At 57.8% G+C, this 7457-nt stretch overlaps 1 pseudogene; it reads right to left on the bottom strand.

The window, feature by feature from the left end:
* Positions 1 to 4075: 4075 nt before the first annotated feature.
* On the bottom strand, positions 4076 to 4194 carry LOC141567976 (5S ribosomal RNA; annotated as a pseudogene).
* Positions 4195 to 7457: the final 3263 nt, after the last annotated feature.

Here is a 7457-nt window from a genome sequence, read left to right as displayed (position 1 = left end):
GGTCATCATCACTGATATGTCACCATCACCGTGCTCGCCGCCACCAAACCATGGTCGCCATCACTCATGCTGCTGCCACTACCACGGTCGCCACTACCGAGGCTGCCGTCGCCACCACGGTCACAGCCGCCAAGGCCACCACCAGCACCACTGTCATCGCCGACGATGTGGCACCGTCATGGTGGTCACCAACACCATCGCCGTCAATGCGGGCATGACCCCTGACCCTGCCACTGTCACCGCGGTCACCACCGCCGCTGCCGCCGCTGGCACCTCGGTCACCGCCACCAAGGCCGCCACCGTCACCGAGGTCGCCGCTGCCTAGGCCGCTGCCTTCACGGTGGATGCCGCCACCATCACCGTCAACGCAGTTGTCACCCCCGATGATGCCACCGTCACAGCGGTCGTCAGGTCCGACAACACCGCCGTTACTGCGGTTATCACCACTGACATGGCACCATCACCATGGTCACCGCCATCATCGCTGTTGATGTGGGTGGCACACCCGACCCTGCCAGTTTCACCATGGTCACTGCCTCTGAAGACGCCACCGTCACCGTGGTCGCCACCTCCGAGACCACCGTCATCACCGCGGTCGCTGCCTTTGCGGCCGCCGCCATCATCGCGGTCTAAGCCGCCGAGGCCGCCGCCATCACTGTGGTCACTGCTGCCGAGTCCGACGCCATCACCATGGTCAATGCCGCCGTGGGCACTGCCGTCACCGCGGGTGCCACGGCCAAGGTGGCCACCGTCACCGCGGTTGCCGCTGCTGCGGCCGTCGCTGCCACCACAGTCGCCGCCGCCGATGCCGCCGCCGCTAGCGCAGTCACCGCCGCCGATATCGCTGCTGCCACCACTGTCGCCACCGCCGAGGCCGCTGCTGGTACCACGGTCAATGCTGCCAAGGCCGCCGCCGTCACTGCGATCGCCGCCACCGAGTCTGCCGCCACCACCGCGGGCGCCGCCACCATCGCTGTTGATGCGGGAGTCACCCCCAACCCTCCCACCATCACCGTGGCCACCGCCACAGGGGACGCCACTGTCACCACAGTCGCCGACGCCAAGACTGCTGCCGTCACCTCGGTCACTGCCTTTGAGGTCTCGACGTCACCACGGTCGCTGCCGCTGATGCTACCGTTGCTGATGCTGCCGCCGCTACTGCGGTCTCCGCCACCGAGGCCGCTGCCGACACCGTGGTTGCCACCGCCGAGGCCGCCGCCGGTACCACGGTCAACGCCGCCGACGCCGCCTCTGTCACCGTGGTTGCTGCCGTCGAGCCAGCAGCTGTCACCGCAGATGCTGTCGCCAAGTTCGCCACCGTCACTGCAGATGCCACCGTCAAGGCCGCCGCCATCACTATAGACACCGCCACCATCACCCTCAACACGGTCGTCACCCCCGATGATGCCATCGTCACCGTGTTCATCGCCTCCAACGCTGCTGCCATCACGGTAGTCACCGCCGCCGATGCCGCATTCACCGTGGTCGACACCCCCGACGCCAGCGCCATAACTGCTGTTGCCGCCACTGATGCCACCGCCATCACTGCATTTGCTGCCGCTGCCGCCGACGCCGTCACCATGGTCGATGCTGCCGAGGACGCTGCCATCATGGTGTTCGCCACCGCCAACACTGCCGCCATCACCGCGGTCATCACCGCCAACGTGGCAGTGTCACCGCGGTCGCTGAGGCCACCTCCATCACCGCGGTCGCTGCCGCAGACGATGCCACCGTCACTGTGGTCATCACTGCCACTGCCGCCGCCATCACCGTGGTCGCTGACGCAGACCCCGCTGCTGTCACCGCGGATGGTGCCATGGCCCCCATTGCCGCACCTACTGCGGCCACATTTGTTGCCGCCACTCCCACTGACACCGCTGTCGCCGCCACACAAGCTGCTGCCTTCACTGCCATCACCGCCACTGATGCTGCCGCCATCACCCAGGACGCCGCTGCCACCGCCGTCACCGCGTTCGCAGCCACCGATGCCACCGCGGTCACCGCGGTTGCTGCCACTGCTGCCGTCACCTTGGACGTTGCCACCACCACCGAAAGTGCAGTCGCCACACACATAGCCATCACCGTGGTCACCGCAGCCGACACGGCCACTGTCATCGCGGTCGTCAAGGCCACCGCCATCACCGCGGTCGCCGCCACTGATGATACAAACGTCACTGCGGTCGTCACTGCTGATGCTGCCGCCGTCACCACGGTCACCACCCTGGTCACCATCGTTGGTTCCGCCGCAGCCACAGTTGCCACCGCCACTGCCATCGATGCATTTGCCGCTGCCACCGCCGTCACCGTGGTCACCGCCGATGAATCTGCCACCATCACCGCGGTCAATGTCACAATCGCCTTCACTGCGGTTGCTGCTGCCGATGCCGTCAACATGGTCACCGCGACCATCGCGGTCAACGCGCTCGTCACCGCCGAACCTGCTGCCATCACCGTGGTCACCGCCGCCGTAGCCGTCACCACGGTCGCCACTGCTGATGCCGCCGCCTTCACCACGGTCGCCGCCGCAGCCCCCATTGCCGAACCTACCGCGGCCACATTTGTTCGCGCCCCCCACCGTCAGTGCGGTCGCTGCCACAATCACCATCACCATGGTCAACAACACCGCCGGCGTCGCTGAAATTGCCGCAGTCACCACAGTCGCCACCACTGCCACCGTCACCTCAATCGCCGCCGTCACAGCTGTCACCGCTGTTGCCGCCGCACACGCTGTAGCCTTCACTGCAGTCACCGCTGCCGATGCTGCCACCATCACCGAGGACGCCGCCACCACTGCCATCACCGCGGTCATCACTGCCGACGCTGCAGCCGTCACCATGGTCACCTCCGCGGCCGCCATCACAGACCTTGCCGCAACCACAGTTGCCGCCACCACCGCCATCGACGCATTCACTGCAGCCACCTCCATCACCGCAGTCACCACAGCCACCTCCGTCGCTGACACCACCACAGTCACCGTTTCGTCGACGCCACTGCTGACACAGTGGTTGCTTCCCCTACCACCGTCACTGATATCGTCGCCGCTGACACTGCCACCATCACCGTAGTCACCACCCCCAATGCCGTGGCCGACACCTCCACTGTCACCTTGGTCATCGCCACCGCTGCCGTCACTCTGGTCACAGCCGACACTGCCATAACTGCATCCCCACCACCACCGCCGTCACAGACACCATGTGGTCATCGTCATGGCCAAAGCTGCCACCGTCACCATGGTCACCACCGCTGATGCTGCCTCTGTCACCGCGTTTGCCACTGCCACTACTGTCACCGCGGTCGCCGCTGCCGACGCCATCATGGTGGTCAACCCCGCCGCCGCCATTGCCGATGCCGCAGCCTTCACTGCGGTTTCCGCCTCAGCCGCAATTATCGCATTCACCTCCATAAACGCCATCACCGCGATTGCCGCCTCCGAGGCCGCAGCCATCACCATGGTTGCCGCCACGATCACCATTATCGTGGTCACCACCACCAGGGTCACCGCGGTCACTGCCGCCGACACCATCACCAGCGTCATCGTGGTCATCACCACCGACGCTGCCGTCGTCACCGTGGTCACCGCCGATGATGCCATCGCCGATACTGCTGCGGGCACCGTTTTCGCCGCTGCCATCGTGGCCACCACGGTCATCAACCCCGATGCTGATGCCGTCACTGCAGCCAACGCCACCATCACCGTCAACGCGGTCAACACCACCGACGCTGCTGTCATCACCACGGTCACCACTGCCGACGCTGCCGGTGACACTGCGGTCGCCAAGGCCACCTCCATCACTGTGGTCACCGCAGCCAATTATGCCGCCGTCAGCACGGTAATCACCGCCGACGCTGCCGCCATCACACTGGTCACTGTCGCGGCTGCCATCACCGAAACCGCTGCGGTCACTGCGGTTACCGCCGCCACCGTCGTCACCCTGGTGGTCGCAGACGGTCACCACCGCAGCCTATGTCGTCGCTGCAACCTTAGGCTGGCTGGGCAGCTGCAGAGGGGCAAGGGGCGGAAGAGGTTCAGAGGGAGCCACGTTGGGGCCGCCGCACAAAAGGAGAAGTGAGCAAAAGCCTACAGCACCCGGTACTTCCAGGCGGTCTCCCATCCAAGTACTAACCAGGCCCGACCCTGCCGAGCTTCCGAGATCAGACAAGATTGGGCGCGTTCAGGGTGGTATGGCCATAGATGCTGGGACCCGGCTCCCGGCGCCCCAAGAGCCTGCGCCGGGCCTGCCTCATGAGCGCGCGCCCTGCCTCATGAGCTGTCTCCCCCAGCAGCGCGCCTCCCGCCTGCTCCCCGCCTCCTCTGGACACCGCTGGCGTAGGCAGCAGGTTACTCCTGGCCCGCAGCGAGGCCCCTTTGCGCCACCCATGGCTCCACAGGCCTCTGTCACTTCCCTGATGGCGACAGAAGTCTGGGCACCCTGGCATCCTGGGACTCCCCAGGCCCCGAATGGCTTTCACCCCGCCCCCCCACCCCAACCCCGCTCACCCCCAGCCCCACCCCCGCAGACCCTCCTGGCTGCTGTGCAGTCCCCCGCTCAGGGTGCCCGAGGGGGTTGCAGGGTCATCTCCGTCCCCCCTGGCCCTAGGCATGTGCAACCCTGGCCCTGGCCCTGGCCCTGGCCGGCCCCACCGACTGGCCCAAAGCCACGGAGAGCCACCCGCTCCACCAGGCTGCAGCAGCTCCAGTATGCCGCCACTCTTCGTCACACAGCCTTCCGTCTGGGCCTTCGCCCTTCGTCAGCGAACGGCGTCCCGCCCGATCTCCGGTCCCTTCACTGGCTGCACGTCACCTCTCCTGACCCAGGAAGGTGAGAGAGAGGATGAGAAAAGGCCAGAGACAGAGCAAGAGAGAGGCGGAGAGAGACAGATGGGGACTGTGGGTACAGAGTCCCAGAGAGCAGTTTCCAGGCTCTGGGCCTTGCGTAGAGGGGTGCTGCCTCGGGTGGTGCATGGTCATCAGCGGTGACTGTGGCAGATATGGAAGAAGTGGCTATTGGACAACTAAAACAAATTTGTCTAGCAGCATGGGAACAGATTGAGATAGAGGGCAAAACTCCCTCCTCTTTTTAAAAGATTTTACAAGGTCCATAGGAACCTTATTCAGAGATCCTTGCCCATTTGCAAGAAGCCATTAATAAACAAATCACTAATCCTGCTGCCGCAGATATCATTTTACAAATTATGGCTTTTGAAAATGCAAACTAAGATTGTAAATGTGCCATTGGCACACAAAAAGGAAAAACTGATGCTATGAATATCTTAGGCTGTGTCAAGAAGTAGGGACAGAAGACCATAAAGCTGCTATGTTAGCTAATGCCATTACAGGGGCAATTCAGGGAAAAGACAAGTTTTCTGGCACTTGCTATAATTATGGCAAGCCAGGACATACTAAAAAGAATTGCAGAATTAAGAAAAAAAGTGGCTCCCAGCTACAAAGTCCTTCTCCCCAGGGTCCTAAACAACCCGGGGTTTGTCCTCGGTGTAAAAAAGGAAACCATTGGGCCTCCGAATGCCAATCTAAATATCATAAAGATGGGACCCCGCTTCAGGGAAACAGGAAGCGGGGCCAACCCCAGGCCCAGACAACAACCGGGGCGTTTGTGAGTCAGGCGGCACCTCAAAATTACCAGACGGTACCTCCTCCTCAAAATTATCTGTTCAACAATTAACCCCTGCCACTGAGGGAAGTGCTACAATTGATGTTTGTACAGCTCAAGATATACTGCTACTTCCAGGGGAAACCCCCCTTCATGTGCCTACAGGAATAATTGGACCAATCCCTCAAAATACAGTTGGACTTCTCCTTGGTCGCTCAAGCTTAACATCAAAAGGAGTTATAGTCCACACTGGAATAAGAGATCCAGATTTCAAGGGAGAAATTCAAATTGTTATGTCCTCCTCAGTCCCTTGGTTTGCAAAAAAGGGGTGCGAGTTGCACAGCTTCTTTTAATTCCTTATATACCCCCTAAAAAGAGGGGAACCCAAAAAAGAAATGGAGGATTTGGAAGTACCGGATCAGCAGGTACTTTTCTGGCATCCGCCCAGTCTGTCAAATTAAGATTCATAATAAAATATTCTTAGGATTGATGGACACTGGTGCAGACATCTCTATAATAAATTCTCAAGATTGGACAGCTAATTGGCAAGTACAACCATCTAACACTAATGTTGTGGGGATAGGCGGGGCTTCAGAACTGCTTCAGAGCACCTGCATTCTTCCTTGCCTTGGGCCAGAAGGACAAAAAGGATTTTTACAGCCTTTTATCGCTGATATTCCAATCAGTTTGTGGAGTCGAGATCTGCTTTCTCAATGGGGAGCAGAAATCTGGATACCCCCAGGACAATATAGCTCTCAGAGCCAAAAAATAATGAATCAGATGGGTTTCCAACCAGGACAAGTTTTAAGAAAGTTTAATCAGGAACTTACTCAACCTATTCAGCCTGCATTCCAGACTGGACGTGAAGGATTGGGATTTAATTCACAAAATCATAAGCCGTTTTGTTAGGGGCCACTGTCATGGAGCTAAAAACTCCTTTGGCTCTTAAGTGGAATAGTGATAAACCTCATTGGATTGAACAGTGACCCCTTTCAAAAGAAAAATTAGAGGCTTTGACTGAATTGGTACAAAGTCAATTAAAACAAGATTATATAGAACCTTCAACTAGCCCTTGGAATTCTCCTGTTTTTGTCATAAAAAAGAGATCAGGAAAATGGAGAATGCTCACAGATTTACGAACAATTAATACTTTGATTGAGCCTATGGGTCCGTTACAGCCTGGACTCCCCCAACCATCCATGATTCCCAAAAATTGGCCTTTAGTAATAATAGATTTACATGATTGTTTTTATACTATCCCTTTACATCCTCAAGACTGTCCTAGATTAGCATTTTCAGTGCCCTCTCTAAATAATAGAGAGCCTAGTAAAATATATCAATGGAAAGTTCTTCCTCAGGGAATGCTTAATAGTCCCACAATTTGTCTGTTTTTGGTAGCCAGAGCTGTTTCACCAGTCAGAAAAGAATTTCCAGGTTGTTACATCATTCATTATATGGATGGCATTCTCTGTGCTGCATCTACTGCAGATATTTTAGCAGATTGTTTTAAGTTGCTTCAGAAACAACTTGAGTTGGCAGGTCTCTGTGTTGCTCCTGATAAGATTCAAACCATGACTCCTGTAAAATATCTTGGAGCTATTGTGGACAGACAGATGATTAGGCCTCAAAAGGTACAAATCAGAAGAGACCAAATCTCTACATTAAATGATTTACAAAAATTGTTAGGAGATATTAATTGGCTGTGTCCCACTCTCGGAATCCCAACCTATGCGCTCAGTGATTTGTTTGGTCTCTTGCTGGGTCCTTCTCAATTAGACAGTCCCCGTACTCTGACTCCTCAAGCCTGTCAGAAGTTAGAATTTAGTAGAAAAGAAAATTCAGGAAGCC

Source organism: Rhinolophus sinicus, chromosome 6 (assembly GCF_057876585.1).
Source record: "Rhinolophus sinicus isolate RSI-liver-muscle chromosome 6, RSI-T2T, whole genome shotgun sequence".
NCBI classification, from domain to species: Eukaryota; Metazoa; Chordata; class Mammalia; order Chiroptera; family Rhinolophidae; genus Rhinolophus; species Rhinolophus sinicus.
This window is presented reverse-complemented; position numbering and strand designations above follow the sequence as displayed.